Here is an 18,664-nt window from a genome sequence, read left to right as displayed (position 1 = left end):
TAATAGTACTCATAAGCTTTGTGTTAGGCACTGTACAAACATCTAGTAAGAGAATGTACCTGCCTCAAGGAGCTTACATTCTAAATAGACAAAACAAGAAATTGGAAAGGAAAGAGTGGCAGAGAGAGGGGAAGTGATTTGCCTGAGGTAATGCAGCAGGTCAGTGGCAGAGCTGGGAATTAAACCCAGACCAGGTTCTCCTGTCTCCCCTTCCAGAGCCTTAGCTACAAGACCACACTGTTTCATTTATGATGATTTTTTTAAAGTGAACATCTGCCCACTGAGAACTGGATTGAGACAGATGCCATCTCATTTCACCTGCAAGCCAGCTGGTCTGGGTTTAAAGAGGCAGAAGGTTATATACTGTGTCCAAATACCAATTACTCAGTCCTCTCCTAACAGTATAGCTCCATGTAGGCCAATCAGATTAAAAACCAGAAACAATTGCCCTGTGTACACAGAATTATTCATTGCTGTGTGCACCAAATACTGCCCAAGTCAGCACTACAGAAGAATCAATAATCCTGATTCTCTTCTATGTGGGAGCAACGGCAATGTAATCTAGGTACTTCCACATAGAAGCTTCTCCACTCCGACCTGACTGATCTTGAGGGTCAGTACAGATGGAGGCATGCTGGCTCTGCAACCAGTTCTCTGTTGGGACCCATGCAGCTGGCCTCTCTGTATCCTGCCCCTCTCTCTCGCCTGAAAAGGCGCCTTTATGTTCACTGAACTGCTGGGGTTGTACCAACCCTTCTGGAGCAGTGAGAGAAGGAAGAGAGGATTTTGAGGAGAGGAGGGAAATATGGTTTAGGGTGATCATGGCAGACTGTGTCATCTCCCATCTACTCCAGTTGTCCAGGAGAGTGTTCTTCAACGCCAAAGAGCTCATCCTTCTTGATTGACAGCTCTATTCTTGAGCCATCAGCTGCATCTGTTGGTTCTAGGCTACATGTCTCAGTCTGACTGGCTGACACTCTACTAAAATAGTCTGCACATTGTTCTACTGTTATAAAATGTAAAAAAGGAAAAGTAAGGCTGAATATTGAGGGAAACTTCCCGACAGTCAGAATGCTAGGCTGTGGAATAGTTTCCAAAGGGAGGTGGGCAAAGCCCTATCACTTGGGACATTTGAACATGCATGAATAAAGCACTAGAATAGAGCTTCTAGGGAAACAGTCTTGCATTGATGGGGAAGTGGACCGGATGACCCAATTCTGGAAGTCTCTTCTATATGCATTTTGTATGCTCTCCATTGGTGGCAGGAGTTAGCCCTTTGTTTGCAAAGTGTTTTGCACACCTTGGAATGAAAGGCTTTATATATAGATGATCAATAGCAACAATAGCATAATTTGAGAGAAATGAACTAAAGCTCCTTAATTCTGACAGCACTATTAACTACTCTGGGATAGCACAGCATAAATAATGGTGTTACTTGAGTAAGGGACCCCCCAGCTTAAGGAAGGATTGCACAGTCAATTGCACTAGGACTGATTCTCTTCTCCTTTATACTTATTTTACACCAATATAATATCATTGACTTCAAAGACATTAGTTTTGATTTATTTTTCTGGAAGAGGAGACTCAGGCCCTTTGCACTGAAGATCTCATTCATTACACAGGCTGGGGAGGAAAATGGGGATCTATTTATTTATTTATTCATTGCTACTCACTTGTGCTTTATCTAATTCGTAATTGGGGTTCTTTCAAGATTTAAGATATTATTTGAGTGAAATGACTCTTTTAGTGTCTTTCAGTCATTCCAGAGTATCCCAAGCACTTTTCAAGTGGTGAGCTAACCACCGAAATTAGTGGAGATTGCAGAAATTAGAGATTGACTAGAACTACAGGAGTTACTGGGTCATCTAGTCCAATTCCTTGCCAGTGCAGAATTGTTCCTGACAGTGTATATTCTAATGTTTTATCCAAGTTTTAAATGTGCAAAGAAGTGGGATGTCTACCACTTTCTGTGAAGTTACATAAGAGCTCGCAAATGTAAGGGTTCAACTACTGGAAGTGTGACTTCTCCTGTCTGGGATGCTGAACTGTTACTAGTTTCAGATAAAATGCAGACAAAAGTGTCTTAAACAATCATTAGTAAATATAACCTTAAGCTGGCAAAGAATCTATATTGCATGGCACAGTTTATGGGAGGTTGATTTTGATGATTTTCTCTAACTCAAGAAAGCAAGCAGATGCCTGTTGAAAAGCCACCTCAGAGATATTTCAAGATGCTTCAGCCAGAGAATGATGCCTATAAGAGAACTTGACAATTAAATCAGTTACTTACCTTGTGGTGCTGTTGCAATGGTTGAGTCTTCCCAAGTCAATTTAGAGGTAAGCAAGAAAGTGCCATAACAGTGTGTTTTTGAGCCACAGCATAGTGCCTTAATTGATTTACTCTTTATTCTTTTTGAAAGACAGCAGAATGTCAAAGGTCTTTCTTTTGTGAAGTACTGGAAAACCCGTTGTCAAACAACCTCTACTCATTTAATAATTTATCCCATTTTGTAAAAGAAAAGGCAGCTGACATGCAGTAAATCTAGTCCATGTTTAAATTACTGCATTGAACAATAATAAGGCAAATGAATAATCTAGTATATCTATTTAAAATTAAACATATATGAAACTGTTTTTCCAAATGATCACCAAAGGCTATAGTTTAAAGGCAGGACTGAAACCATGAACAGAATGAAAATGCCTAACAGTAGTCTGTGAGTGACAGCAGAATTATTTATTCTATTTTTTCTATACATAACGAATAGAGCTAAATGAACAATGTTTAAGCATGTCAGAATTTCATCAATTTTGCATGAGCATTCACAAATATCCTGGTGGGGGTAATTGCTTGCAAATACATTTAAACTAATGATATGTTATATCCTTACTTGATATAAAACTATTAAAAGATACGGTATTGCATTTGACAATGCCATGCGGCTGGGTCAAATCTTAATGACAGATTTCTGCATTTGTAAATTAAGATACACTCTGCTGGAAGCAAATATTTTGTAAAAATAAAAGCCATATACTATGAAAGTTTGATCATTTATCTAGGATTTCTTTTCCGTTTCTCTAAGCACTGTGTTTGCCAATATGGGGAGAAGGGAGACCTGCTATACAGGAGTGGAGGGAACTCTGAAAATCCAATTTGGTTGTTTTTCATGTTGCAAGGATATACGGGGCTTGTAAAATATACCATATGGGTTTAACAATCCAATTGGAGAGTTACAGGCAAAGGTAGCCGCTGTGCAACAATTCAATTAGAATAGTCATGTTCTCCCAAACTATGCTTTTATTTAAAGTAAGCGAGAGAGAGTGTGTGTGTAAGTATTTTAAACTGAAGTTAGTGTAATCAATGTGACAGAGGCCTGGCTGGGATGGCCTGGTTGGTTCAGAGTGACATCAGCGTGTTTTATATAGACATTCAGCATAGATTAGTTATTATTCTATTTTCCTGCTTAGTTTGCAATCAACATGACTTTATGCAACTGAGCAATTTTGGTTATTTACTAAGGATGGAAATAAATATGAAATACCTAAATATTAAATTTCCACAAAATGCAGTGATGTATCCTTAAACAGATGATAATGTGCTTAAAGAATTACAGAAATCTAGGGGCTAACCTGATTTCCCAATGGGAGCCATATTATGTTATGATTGTAAAAGACGTATTGATACACTTTCCCAAATTGTTTCTTGGGACTTAGAATTCTATTATGATGTCATCACAAGGCTATGCATTATTGCCGTAATCTCAAAGAAAAAGAATCCCTCATGAAGGAAATTGTGTCCCACTGAGAGAATGCTGCTGCGTATGGCTTCCATACATCCAGCAGCATACGTATAGTACCAAATAATAAGACAGCATGGAATAATGGTAAATTCTAATTTACTCCATAAAGAAAGCTTCCAAAAATTGTCACTATTGCTGCTTAATTGATCCACACACATTGAAAGGCTCTCAGCCTTACAGCCTTTGTCACTATGCCCCATCTCTTGACGGAGACAGTGCAGAAAGTGTTTAGTGACACAAGCTTGATGTTGCAATTGCCCTCAACAAACCACCTATTGCACTGCTTCCTTCTTCAGCATAGGCAGCACAATCCATTTTATCCACAAACCGGGCCAAATTCTGCTTTATTAACTCCATTGGTGTTATTCCAATTTACATGAGTGTAACAGAGCAGGGCACACTGTTGTTAGGATACTCCTGGCTGCTGCTGTTCTTTCTGCAAGCTCAGATTTAAATAGAAAGATAAAATATATGTATTGATGTGTAATAAGATAATGCTGTGTATCAAACGAGCTTTCCAGAGGGGAGGGCGGAGCAAGGAAGGGAGGTATATTTCATTGTGGTTTTGATGTTATATGCCAGAAAGTCTTCCGCTGACTCTGTAGAATTCTATAAACCTGGGGCCAGATTCTCAGCTGGTGTGAATCAGTCATAGCTCCACTGAAGTCAGTGAAGCTATGTCAGTTTACAGCAGCTGAGGACCTAGCCCCAGATACTATATATATATATCCATCCACATCACCTTTACTACACTATGAGGTTTTCTGTTACATAGCAATACTGAAACACTCTTTTCCGTCACATCTCTCTCTCACTCTTTGAATTGCTCTGATTTCTAACATCACTGAAGATTATAATAACCTTCCTTCATAATGTACTGCAAATTTTATTATAAAGCACAAATTCTTTGGCTCCTAAACACTGTCTTATAAGGAGCCAGTGTGCTGTAGTTCTTACACTTCCAGTAATGTGAGCAGAGAGCTAATGAAGGTCTTTATGTAAATTTTCCGGTTATCAGGTAAAATCGTCACATAGAAATCTGTCACATGTTATAAAAATTCTTTATGTTATCAAATGCTAATGATAACTCAGAACACAGAGCCCATGGAGAATCTTTGAAACCCTTCATAAAAACTGCATTCCGCCCCAATGTCTGGAGCCTTGAATTTCTACTACTACTACTCCAATTTGTAATTAGCATAGAGCAGGCTTCTCTGCCCTCTGAAACCATAATGTTAATTACAAAAATTACACTGTGTTTAAAAGTGCAATTAAGAGACTGTGCTGCACAAAGGGAATCTTGGAACCGCTTTTCACACTTTGAAGCCAGGTCACTATGCAGCCCATAAAAGAGAGGCCAAGGCTCATTCCCCTTTAAAGGCTTCGGAAGATCATACAGGGATCTCAGCTAAAATGAGCTCTGGTGGGATCTGCAGAGTCCTTAATGAATAATACTCTTCCTTAGGAAGGAAAGTAGGCAAAAGGAAAAAAACTGAACTAAGTAAGGGCCCAATCCTGCAAATGCATAGTGTACGTTGCTAGGACTACTTTCCAGAGTAAGCACTGGGGTCAGAAATACATGGACACGTGAGCCCACATCAGTTACCAACATGCCATGCTATGATATATCTGGATGGTGCCTAAAAAGCATTTGTTATGCTCTAGTGTGTTTGCTCTGTTAGTAACTTTTGTGAGATTGAACTCTTTAGGTGCTGATCCTTGCTTGAGCTTCTGAGCTGTCGTGGGGCATATTGGTGTTCCACAGGAATGCTGGTGCATCCGAGATACTGTACCTGGTACATGGAGCAGGACTAGAGGTTTGTCTTGCAGTATTTCAGGTGTGTGAACTCCCAGTGAAACAGGTTTTTTCCTTTCAGACAACAAAACGGATAAAATACAATTAATAAGTATTCAGGGAATGACCAGGAAAAGGCGGGAAAGCCTAATGTTCACCCAGGCAGCGAAGCGCTTTAAAAGAAAAAGCAAATGGATTTATTTTTATAATAAGCATAATTCTTCGGAATGTCTAAATCACATTCCATCAGAGGATTTCAAAGTGCTTTCCAAGCACTGAATTAATTAATTAATTAATCACTCCTCAGAGCAGTCTTGTGTGGTAGGTATTTGTTACAAATAGGGAAACTGAGGCACAGGCTGACGTGACTTGTGCCAGCTCACAGATAGTGTGTGTGGCAAAGTCAGGAAATGGAACACAGACCTCTGGACTCCCAGTCTTTCTTTTATACTCTCATTGACATGTCTTTTTGAATAATTGGGAAGCTGGCTCTATATTCTCTATATATCCACCCACTATGAGTATTTTGAGGGTGTACAGTACGCATACCGAACATCCAAATCATACTTTTTTAGTGACCTCCTAGGGCAAAGCATATGACCACCTCTAGTGACACAAATGGGCCATATCTCTATTTGGTATACACGATAGAATTAAACAATATTGGTGGGTTTAAGACATAATTATAGACCAAGTTGAAATATGAAGTGTGATCCATTAACTTAGTTTAGCCCTTTCTTTAATTCTTCGGGAACTTTTCTATACAACCTTATGTAACAACTTCAATAACTGTTCAATAAATCATCAACCTGACCTTTCCCAGTAAAATTGAATACTGGCAATGCTGAGGATGAAGGAAGGCTGAAATTTGCTGAAGAGTTTATGAAGTGCAGTTGGCAGATTCAGAAAAAGAATCTATTTTCCTCTTCTTTGCCTTTTACCTGCCCAACTGGTTATAGAACCAGACAGTTTACATATGTGATCCTTCCTATTTAGAAAATTAATGGTGTTTCCTGGCTCCAAATCGCAGCTTGTGGTGCTCTGCAGGCGATGAAAAACTTGGCCAGCTTCAACAGCAAAGCAGCCATTAGAAAATTAACCCTTGGTGGCAAAAGAGCAAAGGTACCCAAGTGAGGTCCACAAGAAGTGGCAGACTGTAGCTTTCAGGTGTACCTACATATGTTAACAGTGTAAAAACAGCAAAGCAGATCCCCCAGAGAGTCCCCATCAAGCATGTTTGTAGTTGGATACTGTGGAGAGGGCATGGCCATATCACTTGGCAGCAAGAACAACCAATATGCCATGATTTTCATTAGCGCAAGAGAGAAGCACTGAGCAGAGATTATGAATCAGAGCCATACCTGTAAACTGTACCTGATTGTGAGGCACAATATGTTGTTTATTTTAGACCCAATTTTGCCTCTGCTCCAAACAAATCTGGCATGAGCTGTTGCCATTTGTCATTGTAAATTACTTACATCAGAAATAGTCAGTCATGAAAGCAGAGGTTGCAGAAAACTTTAAAGAAGTTAATCCCACATCATTTCAAGCCTTCTCCAGCAGCCTTTACTGAGTAATGCATTGTGAGTAGAGATGGGCCCAAACCAAAACCCGGGTCCAAGTACCTCATCCTCAAAATTGTGGAGATGATTGGAATGTGAAGCATATTATCCAGTTCTGAATATTGCAAATATCCGTAATTTATATAATCATGAACCAAAACCCTGGCTCTAAATGCACCCAGAGTTTGGGGTGTTTAGAATCAAGGGGCCAGATCCTCAGCCCAGAGTAAGTCTCCTTGTGTCCAGGGCTCAAAGGGGACTTAAAGCCGCTCAGACTGCGCAGATTTGGAATCCTCTAGCTCTAAGGCATGTTTCACTTTCTCTCTTTTACACACACACACACACACATACACATGAACACTGAACATTTCAGTGCCAGATCCAGGACCAGGGGAAAGTATGGGCAGATCACATTACAGTTTAGTGATCCTGGGCCAACATAACAGCTCCTAAGGGGCCATACTTAGAGCATCCTGTGGCTGTCCTAACTTGAACAGGAAAGAGGAAAGCCTACTCCCAGCTGACTCCAGTATTGGAGGGGCAGAAAGATGGCAGAACAGAACCTCTTCCACCTTCTCCTTAGGCGTACCAAGCACAGCTCTGGATTTGAATTTTGCAGCTTGATCCCATCTTTAAGTCATGCACACATTTTAAATGCCTTTGTGTTATCCACTTGGATTGTGGTGGGTTAAGTGTTATGGTGACAGCCTTTCTCTCCAGAGAATTATCTCAGTGGCATTGTTAGCTGTCCACTGTGCATGATGTGAAGTAATGTAAAGAAACACCTCCATGCCTCCTGTACTGTGGATTGGTTTTTGATCCAGGATTCCTCCTCCTAGTCTGCTGCAATTTAAACATGTCTGCTCATCGGTCATTACCTTTCCAGTGTGCACACTAACCTATAGTCCCTTGGATCACATCACAGGAATATTTTTTATGGTATGTTTTAAAAACAGATAAGAGAAGTATCAGAATGAATTGGCTTGTTGCTTGGGTACCTGTGGCAGGTAGAAAATAATGGGGCTGATAATTCTGCCTTTTATGTCACAGAAATAAGAGATGAATAGTCACTATACTACTCCAGCCTTACGTACCCTTATTCTGCAATATTAAAGCTGGTTTTATTTTTAGGCTCATGATACAGGAAACTGCAGCTTTTAATTTCACTGCCTCTGAATTCTGTGCTCTGTGGTATTCAGTGAAATCAGGCTATATTCATCTCTAACATTGTGTTAACACCAGCTTTAATAAAAACAGGGGTAAATAACACTAGAGTGTTAATTACTCCTTTCTAGTTTACTCTGACAAAAATGCACTAACATGAAGACTAACATAATTATAAATGATGCATTTTCAATTAGCCTTTGTTAATGCTATTAATAAGATTAATAATATATAGCAAAATGTCAATACGTTTATCTAATTTTTTATAATTTTATATCACCTTTCAAGTCACAGTATCAGGCATTCTATGTGCATTGTCATTGTGCTCAAAAATAAAGTTACACTGGTTCAGTTTTATTTCCAGAGGACTGACAAACACACAGAAAGAGTGTGTGGCTACATCCAGCTCTCACAGCCTTTCTGCTGTACCATTTCTATAGTGTAGGTGCTTACATTCACTCAGCTCAGGCCAGGACTTCTCAAAGTTCCTACCCATTGAAACCGTCTCACTCAAAAGCCCATTGCTTATTACATGAGCTGACGTAAGTGGCATCTTTATGAACTGAATGATAAATAGTATAAGAAGCTTGCTTCCCCCCCACCCCCCTTCACATTTTTTTAAAACATACAACACAACAGCAACTGGTGTTAATGTATTAAAATTAATTGCCTCAGTGAGATTTTTTTTCAAAAAAGCAATAATAGTCAGGATTTAGCCTTGCAAATGTGAAAACCCTCTGGTATACTAATAAAATGAAAAGGTTTCACAAAATAATATCCCAAATAATTGGGTTCCCTCTACCAAAGTACCCCATGTTGTTTCTCTTAAGCAATATAAAAAATGGTGATTATTCCTTTGGACTTAATAAAACGTAATTGGAAAAAAAGTATCTTTAAAGACAACATAGGATAATCGTTTTCACTTTTCCCAATCAGGTTTATGTTTCTCCTCTCCCCATCCTCCTTCTTAAGGTACATTCAGAGCATTCAAGGAACGAGAGTTTTTTCTTTGCAAACGAAGCAATGATGTTTATTTGTAGCATTAATATTCCCACTTGTGGGTTTTCTATTGTTTTTTTTTTTTTTTTTTTTTTAAGAAGCATTTGACCATTCAAACTTTTAAACAGCCCTGGCTTGTAAATCCACTCTCCCAACGCTCACCAGAAACTGCACGCTCCTACTGTGCTGCATTCATAATCAAATCAGTGCACTGTGAATAGGTGCTGCGGCCACCAAAGATACGTTAGCCCACTCCCCCAGTGCCTCCCTCCTTTTTTTTTCCCCCCCTTCCACATGAGACATAAAGACACCCACACGGACAGAAAGGTCTTTACCTTACTTCTTCCCACTCAGCTTCTTTATGTATTCATGTTTTAAAACAAAACAAACAACTAAACCGACCACAAATGAGTCCCTTCCAAAAGAAATGGGGAAGGGGCTGGGAAGCTGGTAGGCTGTAAGAGACACGCTGTAGAGAGACTGTACTGGAGATAGTTGTCCCAGCTACGAGATAAAAGCTACATTACATGAAATTAATGGAGGCTGTCTGAGACATACATGAATCACTGTTTCAACACTAAGAAACCAGCACAAAAGAATAAAGAAATCTGAGTACTAACTATATCTTCAAAGGTCTCCTATTTACCCAGCTATACTGGGTACTGACACAAGTGGGGGAAAATATAAGGAAAAATCACTGCTGTGATCGAATGAATGAGACCATATGAGCTATATTGGTGCCGTATGCATTCTATTTAGCTGATATCAAACACAGTTTAATGAAAGTTAAATAGTTTCTGAGGAGTGCATGAGCTGGAACAGATTAGATTCCACCGAGAGGTCTGTCAGCATATTGTTGCTCACATGTATTCCCTGCTCAGAGCTGCCACAATTCCAGCACTCCATTAGCAATACACAAAAGACTTATGCAGATAGCGGGCATAAGCACATACCGCCATGTTGGGGGGGAAAAACAGATGAAGGTTTTGTTCAATGTGTTCATCTGAAAATAGATCTCTGTAATTCAAAAGTGATAAGAATAGATGGAGAAAAGAAGAAGTAGGGACTCGAAAAAAAAAAAGGAAAGAAAGAAATATGTAAACAACCTTAGAAGAACAGATATTGCACCAAGTATATAATGAGGTTTTGATCTTTCAGGGGACAATGACATGGGTGAATGCTGTGCCCTTTTGATCTGCAAGCTACATCTGGTCTTAAAGGAACAGCAGCTCCCATGTTCAGTTTCCCCCAGAAGTTATAGTGGAACGTGCTATTGAAAAAAAATCTTCACACAAAACAACATTTCTCCAGCTCCTCTGCTATATTTTAAGATGCAGAATTCATCCCACAAATACCACTGAACAGCCTGAATGACTATTAACATTGCTGTCACTGAAACTAACATGAATTTAGATTAATTTACATCATTTTAGAGGATTTTATTCCTCTCCCCACAAAAGAAATATGCTTTTTAGAGGTGTCTGTTTTAAAATTAGGACTAGGATCAGACTGATGATGCTGTTTAGATATCAGATGGCAATTGCTCAGCAATTATTGCATTGATTTAATCTGACAGAATTTATCTTGCACTTTGAAATCTATATGTCCACAGGAAAATAGAAGTTGCCATACTGGAACAGAGCATTTGTCCACCTAGTCCAGTGTGCTGCCTCTGGCAGTGGCCTGTACCTGGTACTTCAGAGGAACATTAAAATCACCTGGCCAGCTGTGCAGTTCTGTACTGCAGGGGTGCTTGGGGAGAAAATTCCTTCTTGACTCCAGCTGTCAATCAGATTATGCCCTAAAGCATGAGGATTTATAGCCCTGAAACTTTTTCTAATACAGCTAGTATAACTGCAAATTATATTCTTATTCAGAAAAAAAACATTCTAAACCTTTTTTGGAGTGTCAAGGTCAGTTCGTATATACAGGCCATATCCTCCTGGGTGACATTTTACTCTGGCCACCAGAACATGTTCCTGGTGAATAAGAGCACTAGAGTTCTCCCAAAGGCCCCTGCTCATTGTCAGGAATGAAGGGCACAAGTCTCCTGTAATTCAGTCAAAGAAAATGGGACAAAAGTGAAAACATGATAATTTGTTCAGGTTTCTTTCTCTGCTGCTCGAAGACTTCCCTATTAATATTATCTGGGCTGAAAATGTGCAGAATTTCCTCAGGCATCTCTTCTAACTCATTTTATCATTATTCAGAGGGATAAAAATGGCCCAAACTGAGGAAGTTGAGGATCCATTTAGGGTTGCCTGTCAGATCCACTAAGGTAATTGGCTCCATTTCTTCATTCCTCTTCTAAATTAAAATAATTTTATTAAGTGGTACAGTAGGTGTTTCACCTGTGTCACCAGCTGCCTATTAGAGCCAGAAAGGGCTTTTCCACATTATTTCTGTCTGTTCTTATATTATGTCATCATATTCAATGTTACATCATGTCAGAGGTTGTGCAGTCTCATGTATTTAAATCCAATAGTTACAAAATGTAGATCCAAGATACCTTTTCAAAGGAGGAGGGGGAGCCAAATATACTTGACTGCCAAAGCTTTGCTCAGTTCTTAGATTTAATTCATGCATCTATAAAAACTACAGTATAAGTGAGGCTAGGAGCCAAAGCATAACTGAAAATGGACTAGTAACAAATTATAAACTAATAGTAACAGCAGCATTGATAACATAATTATTCTGAAGGGGAAATCTCTTGGGGTTTTTTAAGATCCCTTCCATATTTGAGAGGAAAACACAATGACATAATGAACTTTTGCAGACAGTAATGATGCACAGTGTAATTGTCCCATACACTTGATAATTCATTCACAGCATTAAATAAATAATTAGTATCTGCTAATACTATTCAGCATTTATATGTACTTTTAATCTTTCAGAACACTTTGGCTACTCCTCACAATGCCCCTGTGCAGTAGATAGGAATCAGTAACCACATTTTACAGATCCAGAAACTGAGGCAGAGAATTTCAGTGGCTTCCTCAAGGCCACTCAATTTATTGTCAGAACCAGGATTAAAACTCAGTAGTGCCTAGCTCCCAATCTCAAATTCAGACCATTAGAATGCCAGTTAGATGTAGAGCTCTGTTTTCGGTCACTAGTATACAAATCTCAAATCTTAAGGCTCAGATCAGTTCCTGAGCAAGAAAACTGATGTGCTTAAATGCTGATTTTTTCATTCAAATTTAGGAACTGGATGTCCTTTTCAGGTGCCCACATTTGATGACTGGGATCTCCATGTCATGCTGAGACATGGTTCCCAAAAAAATAATTGAATCTGGTTACAATAATAATCAACATTGCCAGTGTATACATTATGTTATCCTCCCCATAAACAATGGTATTAGTTCACAAAATTATGGAAGTTGCTAACATTGATTCTACAATTAGAAAAGGTATTTTTTTGATAAAGACAAAGACATTTTTCTGACTGTGAAAGGTGCACATGCCTTGTATTTAGATTTTTAAAAAAGGCATATATTTGTTCAGCTTTCAGGAATCTTGCAACTGTTTTTCTTCAACCTGCAGGTGGCATTAGCACTAAAAATTGATTTTCTTTCTTTCTTGAAAAGTGTTTAGAAATGAAATGAACAAAGCTGCAAGTGGATCTATAGTAGGACTGCATGCTTGGAGTTAGTTATACTAACTGCAGATGGCATTTTTGCATGCTTTATAATGCAGGGATGTAAAAAAAAACATTCTGGCACCCTGAAATGTTATATTTTGTTCCCAGCAGCAATAGAAATGGGAGAACCAGAGAAGTATGAGATTTTACAAAGTCTTTGTGACTATAAAATTAGTTAGTTTGTACACAGAGTGCTGATCACCACAGGACTTGAGATCACAACTGTCCATAACAACACAGAGAGAATCCAGTGGTCTGACTGCAGGCTTGGGAGCCGGAGACTTCCCTAATGCATTCTTAATAGTGATTTCCCCTGTGGCTCTGGGAAAGTTACTAAGGAACAAATTCTGATGACCTTCGTCATGCTGAGTAGTACTTTCTTCTGGGCATGACCTGCTCCCATTCAAGTCAATGTAAAAACTCCCATTGACATGACTGGTCAAACTCTTTGGGTGCACTGCCACTGAAATCGATGGAGCTATTCCCAGAGGAAGACACTACTTAGTGTGAGTTAGGGTATCAGAGCCTGGCCTTTAGCCTTTCTGTGTCTCAGTTCCTCAGTCACAAAATGGGAGATAATACTACGTACTTCCATACCTCATGGGGAGGCAGATGGTGGCTGGGACGATTAATTAGTTAATGCTGGAGAAGTGCTTAGAATAGGAAATGCTTTCTTTTTTATTTATGTTCCGTGATTAAAGAAATAAAAGCGCATGAGGGAAGAAAGTGAACAAATCTGAGTTCTAATCACAAAGTTCATGGATCCCAAACCCTACCATGAGCTCAAGGGTTTCCCCATCCTCCAGAAACAGTGACATGTCACACATGGTATCTGTGTTGTGAAGACGTCAATGTCACAGCATCACGGATGGTGCTCCGAGCTTCATCTTGCTCTCACAGAAGGGAATTTTCCCACTGACTTGAACTGGTGTGGGAACAGGTCCTAAGTGTGACAAACATGAACTCACCGAAGTTCAGGTTTGGGTTGACTCCTGGCCCACTGGGGCGAATCCTCCTGCCTCTCTCCACAGCTGAATCATTCAATCAGCTCTAGTAACAATGTAGCGCAAACAGCAGAACTGGGGAAATGAAGTAGACTAAGGGTGAGCCAAAGTCCTTTGAATCTGAGTTCCCACCTTTTTGATTGCTCCAACAGATTCAAGGGAATCCAAACAGTGACAAAACAAAAAGCAGACAAGAAAATCATCATAGATTTGTGTGACCTTGTGCTGTTTCAAATGCAATTGACTTGTCACACAATATAAATAAATGCAGCAGGAAGATGCAGTATGTGAGAGCGAAGCACCCACTAAATACTCCCAAGAAAAAGAGCTGATTTTCAGTGGGAATTAAAATAAATGAAAAACCTTTTTCTGATATTAAACACTGGCTACAGAACCAATGTGCCACCACATATCAGTTAAACCAGGCTAACTTTCTCCGATTGCTGATATCTGCTCCTGTGCTTCTCACTTGTAAATCTCTGTTCTTCACATGCATCGACTTCTGTGCCATCCGGTCACCCGAGTGTATTTGCATCTCTTAATTCTCCAGAGCAACATGCCAGAAACAGAGCTCTAGAATCCAGAGACTCTCCATTAGCACTCCCTCAACACACAGGAGTAAACTAGGAAAGCTTTGATGTTTTATTACCATTTCAGAACTTGAGCGAGGAGGTGTCATCTGGGCTGTTGTAGCTGCAAAAGCTGAAAGCTGTCCTCTGTTCTTAAACTGCTCTCTTCTTTTCTTAGTTTTCCCTTACCACTTGAGTGCTCCTTCAATAACCAGACAGTTTACTCTGGCTAGCCTGCTGTCTTCCATTCTAAGCTAGTCTCCCCCTTACTTAGTTTTATGATGCCACTGGAGTGTTGCTTTATTCTTCCTCTCACCTGCCACTTGAATGCTTTAATTGCAAACTCAGCCTTCACAACTCATACAGCTCAGCTGTTTGTTCTTTGTACCGCTGCCACATTCCTACCATTGAGCCTTTACACCTCACGTTCAGGAAAGGTATGATCTCTCCTCCCCCATGCCCTGTTTCCACTTCACTTACTTTATCTTGCAGGTTTTCTTTGGGGTCGATGGCTCTTTCCTACACACTGACTACAGGTTCACTTTTAAGAGGGCCAAACAGCTGTCCCTCTTATTCCCCATGAGGGTAGCAGGTTATTTTCAGGGAGAAGCCAGTGGCTGTACTCCAGGGGCAGCAGGACTCAGTCAGCTCCTCCACTGGACCTTATTGCAGCAGCCAGCAGTATATTAGAATTTCCCCAATACCAGAACCATTTATATTGTTCTGGCAGGAATCACTAGGTGGCACTGTTATACATACTCTTACAAGTTGTTTTGTTATCATGAAACTAGTGTACAGTCTGAAAAAATGATATATTGTTGTTAGTTGTGTGATGTAATTTTCTTTTGCAGGGAACTGTTGCAGGCATCAGGATAGTTTGCTCTCTTTAACTGGAATAAATTGTTGAAGCAGAGTCGGTCCCTGGGACCTGGGTAGGTGTTTTGGTGGAAATTCTTGGAAGGGGCTTTTCTGCATGCTATTCATGACCACCTCTGTTCCAGGACTAATATATATAATATAAAAAATTCACCAAAAATAACCACACTCTGAGTAATTGATTTTTCCTCCAAAGGGAAACCAACCTGCAATGCCTTGCATCTGTTACTCTTGGGCAGAAGGATGACAATATCTTCTGCTCTGAAATTTCAGAGGTGCATGCGGTGTCTGAAGCACAAATATTGGCAAAGGCTAGCCTAAATGGGGGCGGGGGCGAAGAGAAATATACTGTGTTTTTAAAGCTGGACTTCATTTACCTGTGAAGTTCTTCATACGGGGCCAGACCCTCAGCTGGTGTAAATCAAAATAACTCCAATGACATCAAAGGAGTTACACTAATTTACCCCAACAGAGGATCTAACCCAGAAGAGTGTTTGATTCCTCTTCTTGTTTCATTTATTGTTTTTATAAAAACACATCTATGGTGCTGTGTGTGGAGTGGAGACGTGGAACAGATTCATATTTTCCTTACTGACCCTTTGGGGCCCATTGAACCAACTAGGGTAGGACAGACATCTAGAGCGGGCATAAAGAGGTGGTAGGGAAGTCATAACCACCCTCGGAGAATAATTGCGCCCCTGGTGAGTTAGCTCTGTGCCATTGCTACAGGATATCCTGGTGCAGGAAGTGTTCTAGGCCAGGAGCAGGCAAGCAGCAAATTGAGGGAGGAGAGGAAAGGTATCTTGGGGGTTCTTAGTAAATCTTATTGGGAAAATTTCAACAAACCATATCATCAAAACCAAAAGTGTTTGCAGAGAAAGGGTTGGTTTTGACAAATTTCCCATATCATTTTCTTAAAGTTTCTAAATTGTTGAAATGTCCCATTTCAGCATTTTCCAAATGAAAGGCTTTTTGTTTAGAAAGGTAAGTTAATTTATAATAAGAAAGTAAAGAAAAAAATTAAAAGGTTAAAATCAAAACAAAAATTTTCAAAATGATTGAAATGAAACATTTCCATGGATCCCATCTGAACTGTTGTTGGTGGGGGTGGGATTTTCAGTGTGTGACAATTTTTGAGATTTTGAGTTTTCTGTCTGATTCAGGATGGGAAATATGTTTGAAATCTCAAAAATTCTCATGGGACAAGAAAACCCTGGGGTCAAGGAGTGGCCTCTTCCTCCCACTCCCCCCCATTACTGAATCAGAGATAAGCCACCTCCTGGTAAACGCTTCCGGGCTGTTAAAAGACGATGCCAAAGCTATTAGCCATGAAGATTCAGATTCAGCCTCTGGGCTCTCGCCAAATTACAAAACTTGTTTTGCCACATGATGGGAGCCAAAAGATCATAGAATCATAGAATCATAGAATCATAGAATATAAGGGTTGGAAGGGACCCCAGAAGGTCATCTAGTCCAACCCCCTGCTCGAAGCAGGACCAATTCCCAGTTAAATCATCCCAGCCAGGGCTTTGTCAAGCCTGACCTTAAAAACCTCTAAGGAAGGAGATTCTACCACCTCCCTAGGTAACGCATTCCAGTGTTTCACCACCCTCTTAGTGAAAAAGTTTTTCCTAATATCCAATCTAAACCTCCCCCACTGCAACTTGAGACCATTACTCCTCGTTCTGTCATCTGATACCATTGAGAACAGTCTAGAGCCATCCTCTTTGGAACCCCCTTTCAGGTAGTTGAAAGCAGCTATCAAATCCCCCCTCATTCTTCTCTTCTGCAGGCTAAACAATCCCAGCTCCCTCAGCCTCTCCTCATAACTCATGTGTTCCAGACCCCTAATCATTTTTGTTGCCCTTCGCTGGACTCTCTCCAATTTATCCACATCCTTCTTGAAGTGTGGGGCCCAAAACTGGACACAGTACTCCAGATGAGGCCTCACCAATGTCGAATAGAGGGGAATGATCACGTCCCTCGATCTGCTCGCTATGCCCCTACTTATACATCCCAAAATGCCATTGGCCTTCTTGGCAACAAGGGCACACTGCTGACTCATATCCAGCTTCTCGTCCACTGTCACCCGTAGGTCCTTTTCTGCAGAACTGCTGCCTAGCCATTCGGTCCCTAGTCTGTAGCTGTGCATTGGGTTCTTCCGTCCTAAGTGCAGGACCCTGCACTTATCCTTATTGAACCTCATCAGATTTCTTTTGGCCCAATCCTCCAATTTGTCTAGGTCCTTCTGTATCAAAAGGACTAAAAGGAATTAAAAAGACTCTTTCTGTCCAGAGATCAGTCAGCTGTTGGGGATCTGTTCAGTCTGACACCTAGAACCTGCTGGGGGAGTTTGGAGACGCTAGATCCACCTAGATCAACATCACAGAGTAGTAGGCTTTAGGTAAGTTAGACATTATGACAACTGTTGTTTTAAAGTCCTTTTCTGTAAATGATTTGTTCCTACTGTTCAGGTTAAACAATATTTTGGTTTAAGAAGGCCGTTTGGTCACTGTATTCATCACTGGTCACAGACTTCCAAAGGGATGAACTGCAGGTGTCCAAATCCAGTAGGACCTACATGGTTGACACACAGGGCATTGTAGCCCAGAGCCTGCTCTCAGAGTGGGAGAATTGCAGAATTTTGCTTTACATCACAACATACTTTATCTTTCAAACTCATATTTAAAGAATTCATATCACGTATGTCCTCTCTTTAATTCATCTGGAAACATGAACACATTTTTGAGTTTGCTATTACTTGAGCATTAAAACTACATGGAGATCCCCCAGTCTCCTGTATTTTTATGCATAATTATATACTCCTCTGTATTTAGGGGGGGCTTATTAATAATTATTATTTGAACTTATACCTTGGGCTTGGATACATCAAAAATTTTCCTCCTCAGAAGCCAGCTATGTGCACTAACCATGTTAGAAATGTAACTCCCAGCTGCTGTCTTGGCTTCCATCAGCTCGTATTATGACCACACTGGAAAATTTGAAGAGGGCACCCTGGACTCTGAGTGCTGGTTCACCTCATTGTGGCCTGTACTAAGTATGAATAACCAACTGTCATGCAAACAGCTATGTTCCGTGCCCCATGATGAGCGCTGATTCAGAAGCTTCCTCGAAGTGTAGTGCCTGAAGCCAAGGATCTAGTTTTAACTCTTTCCTATTTGCATTCAGTTTAATTGTATGAAAATCTAAGTCTGCTTACTACTTCCTGGCTATGTAAATATTTGCTCACTCTTATTT

At 40.1% G+C, this 18,664-nt stretch overlaps 1 long non-coding RNA gene across 1 annotated transcript in view; it reads right to left on the bottom strand.

The window, feature by feature from the left end:
• LOC142071645 (uncharacterized) overlaps positions 1 to 15,193 on the bottom strand; it is a 100,229-nt gene extending 85,036 nt beyond the window's left edge. The window contains exon 1 of the long non-coding RNA XR_012667848.1: positions 9,653 to 15,193. This is a non-coding gene — a long non-coding RNA (uncharacterized LOC142071645). The remainder of the gene's footprint in view (positions 1 to 9,652) is intronic.
• Between the last annotated feature and the right edge of the window lie 3,471 nt (positions 15,194 to 18,664).

This window comes from Caretta caretta, chromosome 3, assembly GCF_965140235.1.
Source record: "Caretta caretta isolate rCarCar2 chromosome 3, rCarCar1.hap1, whole genome shotgun sequence".
NCBI lineage: Eukaryota > Metazoa > Chordata > Testudines > Cheloniidae > Caretta > Caretta caretta.
Note: the sequence above shows the minus strand (reverse complement) of the source record. Positions and strands in the feature narration are given on the sequence as shown.